We start from the raw sequence: 14,550 nt of genomic DNA, 5'->3' as shown, positions 1-14,550 counted from the left end.
ACCACGATTTATTCTCATATCATTCAATTCTGGCCGAGATCTCCTATTTGATAAGGGATCAACGGACTGTGAAAATATGTTTTGGCTTTAATAATAAATGAGTACTGAAAGTAAATTGATAAAATTTACTTAGATTTTTATGTCTGATAATGATATTTTAAGTTAACAATTACATATATAAAAGGAGAAAACCCAACATTTTAACGTGAAAAAGTCATTTTAATGATTTAGGAAAATAATATACTTGCTTTCATCTAAGCGACGAGGTTCGCGCATTTCTAAACCGTAAACTAATGCTATCGATTTTGAGCTCTGAAATTGCGTATACATATATAAACGTAAATATTTAACATACGTTCTTTGAATACAAGGTAGATATATGAAAGTAGAAAATAAGGAGAAATATTATGGTTGTATCTCTGCACGTGGACCTAGTCATTTAAAGTGAGAAATAGAGGGAATTTTATAAACTGGCACAAAAAAGGGCTGGTGATTAAACGATGATTTTTATTGTTTGAGGATGAGTTATAGCTTAAGTAAGATGATTTATTTATTCATTGATAAGTTACGAAAGTTATACAAATAAATTATTAATGTCACTTTAAGAAAACTATATCATTTCAAATATTTTTACTGAGTGAAATTTATTTTTTGATTAAATAAAACAAATGCTATTTTCTGAATCTATCACTCATGTGTAGGGTACGAGGCTTTCATACATGTACTTAAATGTATTTAAGGAAGGGGGAATTGTAAAAATATTTTCAAATTTTTCAATTGTATGGCACAATTGACTAATTGACGTAAAATTTTGAGAAAAAAATACTAAGACCGGAGTAAATGGCCAAAAATATATACTTTTTCGCATATTGTAATGATTGTGGCAACTAGACATAATATTTGTCTAATATATAATTCACTCCAACCAGTGTCTACGAAATAGCTTGCCAAGCTGCGAGTAACTGCTACTATTATTATACAGCAGAGAGCTTTATTGCGGCAACGATGAGATTTTATTATATAAACTTTCATGTTTTGACGTGGAGAAAATATATATCGTATAAAACAATCCAACTTGGTGGGACCCATTTCACTAGCAATGAGCGTTATACACACATTTGTTTCACCGTAAGTGGATTCATCACAAGAGGAAACCTTTTTACACATTTTTTGCACGTTTCCTTTATTTAGCTTTATTTTCTGTATTAAGGTAAAACATTTCACCGTATAGCCTTATACTATACAATCCTACAGACACAGGGTTCCGTAGGAATAAATAAATTACAGAATTTACATAAAAGTTACTAATAATTATAAAACTACATCTCCCATATCAAACAGTACGTGCATTTATAAAAATACACGTATTTGTTCTGCAAACAATCACTAACTTGTTAATTAATAATTTATAATTAATTTACTTTAATAAATATTTGACTGAAGTATTTTAAACAGTCAAGAAGACTCTTTACACATCAAATAATATAGCAATAATATAATAGAACAACAGTTCAGATTTATGCAGATTTTATAAATATGGTATAATATACTTGCGCTTTAAAATAATATGTAGGACAAGGTTCCAATTACATCGAAACATTGTTTAAATTAAAAGAATATTACATTCATCCTTTATTTAAGAATACAAATAGCTGCAAGTGGTGAAGCAAACCAAAAACTAGACAAACTATGGCATCATAATATTAGATAGCATTTACAGTTTATATATCGTGTTCTGTTTTACTTCAACAGTTGTCATGTATTTAAATAAAATATAACAAGAGCCTATTCGGTTATTCAAGCACTATTAACTTAGTTATTTAAAGTAAATTGTTCTTGTAAATTTAAAGACCCTGAGCTATCTTAATAGGTGCTTTGTAATAAATCTAGCCAGAGTGGACATTCATAATTAGTTTAATTTAGAATTTTTACTTCTTACATGCATTTTTATAGTTAAATGATATGGGTTTTGTGGAGGTTATTTATTTATAAACAACATGATATTGAATATACAGTAAGCATATTGGAATTGAAACATATATTCCTCAACAGGTCTTAACACACAAACCAATGAAACTGAAGTGCATAATTTTACATAATCGTAATGGCATACTTAAATTACCGCATCTGGAGAAATGAGTAGTCGAGAAAATTAGATAACTAGTTTATTAATGAACAGTGTCAATTAATTTGAGTGCTTATTGGGTATAAAAATTAATTTTCAAACCATAATAATCGTTATAAGTATAAGGTATTGTATCGTACTGAAATATAACGTGGAGGATGCCGCAATTTATATTGCTTAATCCCTATCACCTCTTTGTCTAATGTTGCCAGATAACTTCTTCGTTTACTTTAATAAAACCTTTAGACATGCTATCAAACGGCAATAATTATGGAGTGAGAATTTCTTGAATACGTTTCAATTTGTGCTGTAAACACGTTTCTATTTATAACATTGTTAACAAATCGTTATCAGTTGCAGGTTGGCTGGACGCCCTCTTCACTATTTCTATTACTGCGTGGTAAATTATTTAAACCGGAAACTCGACTTATCATTTTAAGTATTCTAAAGCTCTGTTATAATAACTCGTAGATTTTAAATTGTGTAATACATTTAAGTAGTTATATATCTTGCAAAAGTATAGAATTTTTTTAACTGACGTTGAAATTTTAAAGATTGTTGTGATTATTATCAACAATGTATCAGAATATGCTAATTCATAAGAGCTTAACGTTTTTAAATTTTCTTTAAAATGCTGCATTATGAAAAAGACTTCGATATTTGCCCAATGTAATATATTCCAAACAATTGCTGCCAAATTATATATAAACACCTTTTGTCTTGTTTTCCTTGGTTTTATAGGTCCTTTAAGTAAGGAACCGAATTTTTTGTAGCTTTTAAGGCCATCATAATGTTATTTTTTTAGTTTGTTTTAAGAGCGTTGTTTAACGATAAACTGTTGTACTCTACGAAAATGTATGTTTTTGTTTACACTTTTATTTATTTTCCATTGTTGATACTTTTTAGTTTTTTCATGTTTCCTTTAAATTTAGACTATAAACCGTTAAATTGTTACAAACATTATTAAGAGCAGTATGTTTAACAGTCAGTAACTTGTCTTTTAATCGTTTGGGTGTATCGGTTTCATAATAGCCAGTGTACGAAATTATTACCTGCTGGTACACTGTGATACACGGATGGTGTCAAGTAAGTAGGTATTGCTATTTTTTTAAGTTTTTGCTTAAAACGCATTAAATTACTATTCTGAATTAAGACATGCCATATTGCATATATGTCTAAGTTAAAAAGGGCATCAGGAAATGCGTACAGCATCCATGCCTGACGTGTCAGCAACTGTGCATTCCCGATAATTCTATAACCATAGATGAAAATTTAAGAATATTGTTCTTTTTCTTTAAGAATATTAAAGAAACTTAACGAATCGAAAAATTGTCGAAATAATATTTTTGTGTAATATGCAAAGTAATAAGTTCTGATAATTGCTTCTGTTCTCCCCCTTCCATTTAAAACAACTGCCTAGAATCGAAATTGCAAAGCAATACACTGTAAATAATTAAATAAAGAAATATGAAGAAAATAGAGAATATTTCATTTTTTTATATTCAGATCGATTGACTATTATAGTATCCAAGTATTCCTGAGTCCTCCTTTTTTGATTATTAAATGTATATATACATATATATATATATATATATATATATTTTTTTTTTTCAGAGATTAATTTAAAACTGATCTAAAAGAAGTCCATAATAAGTATAATTCATGGTTTAAGAAAGGTTAACATTATTTTTTCGAAATGTTCGTATATACAATGTTTTCAATCTTAACACGGTATGAAATTTATGAATCGAGGATTATACTAGAATATGAAATTAAAATACACCAACAATGTATATTAAAAGTAAAGATTCTCAACCCATATTTGAATCAATCTACGAATAAATAAATTTAGAGCAAATGGTTGTGAGAAAGATTTGTCCAATTATTAGTTCTTACTTGAGAGAAGTGCCATCTGTGAATGACAACAGCAACGTATCTGATTTTTCCAATATGGTAATTTTATTACATTTGATAGTCACAGTGCATTAGTGTCGACACACGGTATCGATATTAATTAGTTATCTAATACTACAAAAATTTTGTGTACTGATAATACACAACATTTATTTACCTTTCAGTGATTATTTATTTCATGTACAGTATATTTGTAACTTATTTGTGCATCAGTTTAAATAAATGACTCATTAACAAGTTAGGAGTACACCACACCGCCTGTCACATAACAGCTTTAGCTGAGGTTTGCATTTTAAATTTTTTGAAAATTGCAGCTCATTTCATTATCGAAATTTCCTGCAGACAGATAAAGAATTAAACGTCATACAGAAAAGAAATGTTTACATTCCCTGCAAACAAGAGAGACATTGTGTCATGTCACTGGGTGATATGTGTTATGGACGCTCAACAGAAATCAATGCATGGACATACACAGTCATAGAGCTCATTATTTTCTATGTTAAAATAAGGTTTAATGGAATAATTTAAGCCTACAGTTATAATTTTGTTCGAAATACATATATTGCTACATGATACGTTTAAGTAGGTTTCATAACAGTGTTTTGATAATAATATTCTAAACATAAAATAAATTCACATCACAAGATGGTGTTGTATGTGTTAGGTTAGTAAAGATGCATGTGTTAAAATCTGCAATTAGAGACAAAACAAGTAAGAATGTAGAAAAAAGCTTCATTGGCATCATTTTAGAGAAAGCACGGTTTTCAATGTCTCAATCAGGGAAATTATCAAATTGATCTTTAACGAAGTAAATCCAGAGTAAGTCAATGGCCAAGTTACAATCAACGTTTTATCTAACTCACTTTAAAACTAATTATTCACTAACTATCACTGCGATTAATCCTTTACATTTATTGATTTTAACCCTCTATATTCAATATTGGATGTTGTCAAGGTTTATATATATTGAATTTTAAGAAACTCAAAAAACATCAACATAAGAATATAAATAAATGTCTTAAGAAATGTGCCCTGGTTTTTGTAGTACCTTAAGTGCTTTTTATTAAAACACCCCCTTTATATTTTTAAGCTGTTACTCGAATATTTACAAATATAGGAAAACTCAATTAAATAATGTACACCGTTTTGTATGATAACTTTTAAGTGCTTAATAATACACTCACTTCATATTTTTAAGCTTTCATTATTATCATATAAACAAATGTTAAAAATTTCAAAGTAAAAAAAAATTAGTTTAATAGAAATTTGTAATGAGCTTATTCTGAAAGCGGTTCCAAAAAAATTTTTAAACTAAGGTAAATTGTTAGTGATAATTTTTATTATTAATTTATATTAAAAGAAGTAGTGTGGTAAGTAAAAATGTTACAAGTCTACGTATAACACCGAAGAGACGAAATAAATGCATAAAACTATTTTCGAAGTAAACTGCACCATAAAAAATTTTGGCTTCATGTTTATTCTAAGTTGTGTCGGTCTCCTCTAGGTTTTGGCCAATTAATTGTTCAGATAAAAATATGAAAATTAAACAAAATTTTAAATTGATAATTCCTTATGATCCTCTGATTGGAGTAAATAACATGTGAGTGGTGTTCTTTGTTATAATTTTTTGGAATATGACATTTCACCCAACAGTATTGATTTGATTGCAGTGCTTGTTTGTGTAGCACAAGTAATGACAAAAATATTCTAAAGGAAATACGAGTATATCAAACATAACTAGGGCATATTAGAGAAATCCTTTGAAAGAAAGTTCAAATTTTCCATTCCTTTATGATAAATCTCCATCCAAGATTTTTGTAATGTCTGCTGGTTTTAGCATAGTTGCTGGACAAGCTTTGAGAAAATGTACATAAAAATGCAATGCGAAACACTACAAGAACCTGATCTTTTCAATAGCTATCTGGGGTTGTTTATCGCTAGTGGTTTATCGGAGAACAACACTTTTTAATAAATGGTCTAAAATAGTGCGACATTATAGTTCATTTTGTGACATATGAAACAATCCTTGGTAGAACAACATGTTTTGACACTCTAAATTAATAGAAAGTATCATATGATTTTAGGTCTTATAATGATGAAAGTTGTAAAGCCACATTTTAAAAATAATGGATTTCGAAAACAAATTGTATCTATTGTTTAATTTATGTACACAACTAGACATGTATTTCAGTATTACACAATGACTGCTGCAGATACCTCTGGGTACTATCGTAATTGTCTGTGATACTAATACTTAACTGTGCTACAGAGAATAGTTTATAACATACCAGTCTAGACATGTATTGCAGTATTACACAATGACTGCTGCAGATGAGATACCTCTAGCTACTATCGCAGCAGTCTGTGATACTGATACTTTACTGTGCTACAGAGAATATTTTGTAACACACAAGTCTAGAGATTTATTGCAGTATTACACAATGACTGCTGCAGATATGCAGATACCTCTGGCTACTATCGCAATTGTCTGTGATACTAATATTTATCTGTGCTACAGAGAATAGTTTTATAACATACCAGTCTAGAGATGTAATGCGGTATTACACAATAACTGCTGCAGATACCTCTGGCTACTATCCTAACTGTCTGTGATACTGATACTTAACTGTGCTACAGAGAATATTTTATAACATACCAGTCTAGAGATGTATTGCACTATTACACAATGACTGATGCAGATACCTCTGGCTACTATCCTAATTGTCTGTGATACTGATACTTAACTGTGCTACAGAGAATAGTTTATAACATACCAGTCTAGAGATGTATTGCACTATTACACAATAACTGCTGCAGATACCTCTGGCTACTATCCTAACTGTCTGTGATACTGATACTTAACTGTGCTACAGAGAATATTTTATAACATACCAGTCTAGAGATGTATTGCACTATTACACAATGACTGATGCAGATACCTCTGGCTACTATCCTAATTGTCTATGATACTGATACTTAACTGTGCTACAGAGAATATTTTATAACATACCAGTCTAGAGATGTATTGCAGTATTACACAATAACTGCTGCAGATACCTCTGGCTACTATCCTAATTATCTGTGATACTGATACTTAACTGTGCTACAGAGAATAGTTTATAACATACCAGTCTAGAGACGTATTGCAGTATTACACAATAACTGCTGCAGATACCTCTGGCTACTATCCTAACTGTCTGTGATACTGATACTTAACTGTGCTACAGAGAATATTTTATAACATACCAGTCTAGAGATGTATTGCACTATTACACAATGACTGATGCAGATACCTCTGGCTACTATCCTAATTGTCTGTGATACTGATACTTAACTGTGCTACAGAGAATAGTTTTATAACATACCAGTCTAGAGATGTAATGCGGTATTACACAATAACTGCTGCAGATACCTCTGGCTAGTATCCTAACTGTCTGTGATACTGATACTTAACTGTGCTACAGAGAATATTTTATAACATACCAGTCTAGAGATGTATTGCACTATTACACAATGACTGATGCAGATACCTCTGGCTACTATCCTAATTGTCTGTGATACTGATACTTAACTGTGCTACAGAGAATATTTTATAACATACCAGTCTAAACATTTATTGCAGTATTACACAATGACTGCTGCAGATACCTCTGGTTACTATCCTAATTGTCTGTGATACTGATATTTAACTGTGCTACAGAGAATATTTTATAACATACCAGTCTAAACATTTATTGCAGTATTACACAATGACTGCTGCAGATACCTCTGGCTACTATCGTAACTGTCTGTGATACTTATACTTTAACTGTGCTACATAGAATAGTTTATAACATACCAGTCTAGAGATGTATGCAGTATTATCCGGCAAATGTTGCATATACTTATAGATACTATAGCAGGTAGGTCAAATTCAAGCAATACTTGAACTCACAAAAATAACTCTAAGACAAAATTACTTTACATTTAACAACAATTACTACATACAACATGAAGGATTACCAATGGGATCACCACTATCCGGATTATTGGCTGATATATTCCTTGACAACATAGAAGACAAATTCATACTAAGCGATAAAAACAAACATCTAACACAAATAATTTATTATTACAGATACGTTGATGATATAATATCTCTATTCAAAGGAAATGAAAGACAAATAGACATGTTCAAAAACTACTTAAACCAAATTCGTCATAATCTAAATTTTACCAGTGAAATTGAAGAAAATAATGCAATAAACTACCTTGATTTGACTATAACCAAGATCAACAAAAAACACAGTTTCAAAATTTACAGAAAACCGACATACACAGATTTAGTTATTCCTTGCTCATCGAATCACCCATATCACCAAAAAATGGCTGCATTCAAATCAATGATCGACAGATTACACAAAATTCCAATGACAACTGAAGATATTTATAAAGAATTAAACATTATTAAATACATAGCCCAAAATAATGGATATAAACAAAGCAAGATTGATATATTATTTAAGAACTACAAAAAGAAAGAAAATAAGAAGAAAGAAAAAAAGAGATATCAAATACATTCAATCAGACTACCTTGGTAAACATTGTCACAAAATTAACAAATCATTTTGTAAACAAGGATATCAATTGGCATTCAAAACATCGAACAACCTTGGACTTTTAATCAAAAACAAAAGCAATTCAACAAACCAAAATCAAAATTTAAAATTCAACAATAGTGGAGTATACAAATTAAATTGCAACGATTGTCAATCCCACTATATTGGACAAACCGGCCGATCATTCAAAATTAGATTTATTGAACACATAAAAGCATTGAAAACATCATCAAATTCAAAATATGCAGACCATTTAAATAACACCGGCCATACATACACTAACATCGAAAACAATCTTGAAATTTTACACACAAGCAAAAAAAGTCGCTTATTATCTACTTTAGAACATTTTGAAATTTACAAAAGTGCCAAAATTAATCATAATATATTATTAAATGACAAAGACTTTCTAACAAAAAATTTATTATTCGATAGACTTTTAAACAATATACAATGATCTCACATAAAATTAAATACAACAAATTTAGCCACCAAGGTAGTAAAAAATACATGACAAATTGATTTTAATTATTTATTTTACAATTAACTTAACCTTATTTTGTACCTGAAGATGGAATCAATGATTCCGAAATGTACATCGTATAAGAAAATAAAAGTTTAAAAGTGTTAAAAGTTTATTCATATTATGTTATTTATCTATTGCATTTTATTTGTTAGTAATTTTAATAGGAGTAATAATGTTTCATATATATTTAATTTTGTGCACCAAAGTAGCATTTTAATTTTTTGTCATAAATTGATTAGAATATTTTGCAAACTTACTGCAAAAACTTGTGAAAGCCACTATATTGTTAATGCAACTTATTATCTTCACAAAGTCTTAAAAACTATACAAAGGATTTATATGGAACTTTGTACAAATGATCACCTGATCATCATCTTTAGTCCAATAATAGGCTATGGATCTTTTAAAATTAAGTATTAATCTCCTAAAAACCATTATGCGTTTTATTAAAATATTAATACATACAGAATTATTAAAACACTTATAGTTCCATAAAACAGGTATAAATTTCATATAAGAACTATAGATACGCTCAAGATGGTATGCTTTGCATGTTTCATGAGCATTCGCCAGAACTCTTGGAAAACCGCTGTACCACTCACGTGAATTTCACAATCTTTCTAAATATTGGATAACGAGGCTAATTAATTAAAAATTTGTGTAGTAGATAAACTTTTGCTTGGCCTGTATCTAAAAATTTTACGATGTGTAAAAACACATATTAACGAAAATAGTAATAAAAGGCTACAGAATTTTAATGTCAAATTTTTTACGACATAGGTACTCTTTATAGCTAAACCATTCATTCTTCAAATTTCAAATGACCACTACCTTGGTACTTACAAAAACAATTTAAAAATAATAGTTGTTAATAATTAACAATTTTTAGATAACCAAGTATACCCTAAAAAATTATTTCGTTTTGGGTTTTTGGGGGTAATTATTTGAGTTAAATATGTTTCCTTGAATGCAAATGACCGTAATATGGAAACTGTTTATCGGTTAACACTGACTAAGGAACACATCAAGCTATATTTAGGTACGGTCTTTTTTGTTAGAGAATAGCAGAAATTATGTTAGTAGGCTATTAGGCTAACCCAATGATTTAAATCAATAATGTCCAGGTAGTATGGATTTAAAAATTTAATATGTCTAGGTACACTTTCCAACAACTTAGCAAGATATCACCAAATCTTTTATTTTTTTCTTTATATCTCTCTTTTTGTTATGAGCTTAAAACTTCTATATGCTGTAAAAATGATAATTTTAGTAAAATTTAAAATACACTTTACATTTAAATGAAAAGTTATAAATACACCGTGGATCATTTAGTACTCAGACCAATGCTACATTTATTTTTTAATGAAATTTCTAATAGTATAATCTGACGAAGAATGTGTTTATTTCCAGGACATTAACTTTTAGCAGCCGTAACTGAATGCTGACAAACACAATTTTTAAGTTGATCTTGATTCACCTACAGTTGGGCGGCACTCATACATGGAGACGCTTTGTTCTGTTACAGTTTAGCACTAAGGCAGTGATACAGTTATCTTATTTAGAGAAGTAGGGCACCTTTCTATAATTCTCTAATTTACCTCAGATTAACTTGGTATCCGTAGCTCTAGGCAAATTAAAAATATTATAGGTTATAGATTAGATTACTCTATTCCTAGATCAGTCTACAAAGTAATTATGTGCAAAACTGAAGTCGAAGTCATTATGGATAGTTTTAGAGGTAATTGCGCTGTACGATATTTGACGCAAAATGAATATGTTCTAACATGCAGCATTGTCCCTTGAAATGCAATTTGTGGATATTGAAGCTCCTAAATCCCCTCATCTACTAGATCGGCACTATTGTATGGGTTGTAGATATGAAGTTTGTGGTCGCATCTCAATACGCTCTCCTTACTAGTAGGCTCATGCTCAGGCTTTTACATACTGCCTGATGATCATTAGGTGTAATCCATCCCTTAAATTAAACTTTCACAGGACATAAGTTCTGGTTTTATTTGGTAGCATATCCATGTCAAGAGTCTTTTGACTATCTCATGACTATCTCTCAGCCTAATTAAGGTTTGAGAGATTAGAATTTGAATCGAATAACACTTTTTCTATTATTTAATTGCTTTGGCATGAGTTCACTTCCGATCTTTTTAAGCATTGAATATTATAGTTTATTTGATTAGTGGTTACTTTCTCTTCAACAAAGTCAATACTTAACCAGCATAATCTCAATATTTCCTAACCCTCAGATTTAATCAGACCTTCAGAAGTATTTAATACACATCTGTCTATTTAAACATCCCGCATGAAGGAATAATTGAGAGCTTGTGTGATCTTTTAAATCGAGCATCTATAACCAAAACCACTATAATCAAATAATTTTTATCAACTATTTAACACATTGCATGTTTTTTGGGTGCCTCATAAGTTGATGTCCATATTGAAAGAGGTAAAAGGCCAGCCAATAAGTAACCCCAAAAGCAAAATATGACACCTTAAAAGACGCTTAGTACACTAGAGATATACTTTTTTAACCCAAAAGACTGGTACTTCATGTTAATATTTAGAGCACAACTGCCACAAAACTAGGATTATAAAATTTTCCCTCAGATTATAAGGTGCCAGAAATTTGGTTCAACTGAAAAATAGATAAACGTCACTACTGCTATCTCTTTCAACTAAAAATAATTTCGATTTTAAGGCATGTAAAATAATAAATTTGCAGATTCAGAGGAATGTGCTTTAAAGAAAAGTTCGTTACTAAACTGATATGTTTGTTTTAAAACATTTCATTAATACTAATAACGATAAGTACTCAAAGAAATACATTATTAAGTTCACATTCTTTCGATAAATATTGCCCTGTTTATGATAAGGTAAGTTTGATTCCGGGATAAAAATATAAGGGGCTTTGGTCAGAATTTTTGTTTTAACTATATCGTATCTGTAGGTATTTATTAGTCTCGAACACTTTACTCATTTTTATCTGTGTGTCCAAACGTATGCTTCCTATTAATATTTATTATCTTCTAATACAGTTATATTTATACCTGTTCGTTATTCTACGCCTGAATATGCAATCGACGTAAGAAGAAATAAGTATACAATAAAAAATTCTAGAAGAAGCTGAGGATAATATTAATATTACATGACTAGATTAAAGCACATATGCACAACATACACTATAGGACAACTGAAAATACTCGCTTGATGAGAGAAAATTAGGCTGAACATGAGTATACGTAAATTTGTCAACTCTCCAGATTTTCATCTAACATTTTAAGCGTGAGACCGTTTTATTACGGTTGTCAGATTAGTCGTCGAGCATTTATATAAAATCAACTATGACTTGTCACTTTTTGGTGAAATTAACAACTGAAAGATCAGTAGCCAAATAAAACAAGGCTTAAAGTCTTAGTGTATTACAAATATCTGTATAGCTTCCTTTCAGTTTTTTCTGGCCACGATGCCATTACCTTTTTGAGCCAAAACAAAATTTAATAGTTACGATTAGTTGACTATCTAAATATTATTTCGGTATTCCCAATTATAAAAACAATGTGAGAAAACCCACAAAAAATAAAAATAAAACTATGAAATCAAATTAAAAATTGTTTTTTTCAAACATTATAAGATATGAACATTCGTAGCAGCCATTTTTACTTATATCTAACAAATACAGGTTAATTAGCTTCTGCTATTAGTTATTTACTGAAATTTACTTCAGACATAAGCATAGCTTGTGCGTAGGCAGGGTTGCTATTATTAATTGCATTAAAGTTTCTTCATGGATGTATTAGTCGGCTGCAAGGTTTAAAAAGTACTAAGAATGAATTATTTAATGATAAATGAATGTAGAACGTAATATGAAAGGCAACTTAAACCCGTACTACCAGCTGTATACTAAGGTGAAAAGAAGGTCTGGAAATCGGTTGATAATATATGAGTTAATTTCTTATCTATTAATACATCCTTACTCTTACAATACTTACTTTCTATGTTTACTTATAAGAATAGTAAAGTTAAGTAGTTATTTATAACTAATAGAACACAATATGTCATGCTATACGTCATTTCAACTAAAAAGTACCTCCTAATTAAACTTCTACACATACATATATCATAAATTTTATCATACTTACTCTTTCTATGGTTACTTATAAGGATAGTAAAGTTAAGTTGTTATTTATAACTAAAAGAACACAATATGTCATGCTATGCGTTATTTCAACTAAAAAGTACCTCCTAATTAAACTTTCACACAAAGATACATCATACATTTTATAATTAACAAACTGTATCCTCTGCTATGCCATTTAATGTCTTTATCCAGGCTCATTTGTATGAAATTAGAAAAGGAATAACTTCAAAATCTAACATCTTCATTTTCTAAATTAGCATGAAACTCATTGTTAAAATTACAAAGTATTATAATAATTCCGTATCCTATGAGTAAAAAATAACATAATTGCTTTAATCCTTTCTAGAAGAAATAATGTATTTTTTTAATGTACACAGTTTTTAAATAACATTTTAATTTGTACTTTAGTTGTGTTTCGATTTACGATATACTGAATTTCCGAACCACATTACGTTAAAAAAAATATTTATGTAAGTCCTATTTCTGTAAAAACAGTCGGGAAAAATTTCAGAGTCAGAGGTGCATATCGGTTTGTAACATGTTAATTACTCGTACTTATGAGTTTAAATCGTTTTTACTTAAAGTAAAATATCTTATCCATTTCTGCTCGGAGCGTAATACTTCCGGAGCATCAATAAAAACGCGGATATGACAAACATTTCCAATATGCGGTGTACCAAATATGCAATCAGAAGTTTTTACATGGATATTATTGAACCATTATATAATTACCAAAATAGTGATGTGATGCTCAGATTTCATCATAATCTTTTAATTAGTAAATACCTAAATATTTATAGTGATTAAATACCAATCCAAAATATTTTGTTCTATTTGTATTATTACGAAAATGGTATTATTTGAAATATTTGTAATGTAAAATAACAATAAAAAACAGTATAGTTATAACAAATTTACTAGTCTCCACCTATTTGAACTTCGTTAATCTTACAACAGTACTTGTTTCAACGAAATACGTCAATGGAAAATTGAGTACGACCACTTTAAAAATATGTTTCCACAAAGCTGGAGCAGAAACTATATGTTTATGTTTATGGGCATTACCTGTAATACATGAGTTACAAAAAAGGGCAAGCCTATAAATTTTTGGCAATTTGTATAAAAATTCCCACTGTAAATTTTCCAACGAATCCGCCAACTCATAAGCAAGCATAACTATTTTAAATGTACGCTTGCGCAAGTCAAAAGCATCAAACAATTGATACCTCTAAACTGT

Source organism: Homalodisca vitripennis, chromosome 2 (genome assembly GCF_021130785.1).
Source record: "Homalodisca vitripennis isolate AUS2020 chromosome 2, UT_GWSS_2.1, whole genome shotgun sequence".
Classification (NCBI taxonomy): domain Eukaryota; kingdom Metazoa; phylum Arthropoda; class Insecta; order Hemiptera; family Cicadellidae; genus Homalodisca; species Homalodisca vitripennis.
The sequence above is the reverse complement of the archived record's forward strand: the minus strand, read 5'-3'. Positions refer to the sequence as shown.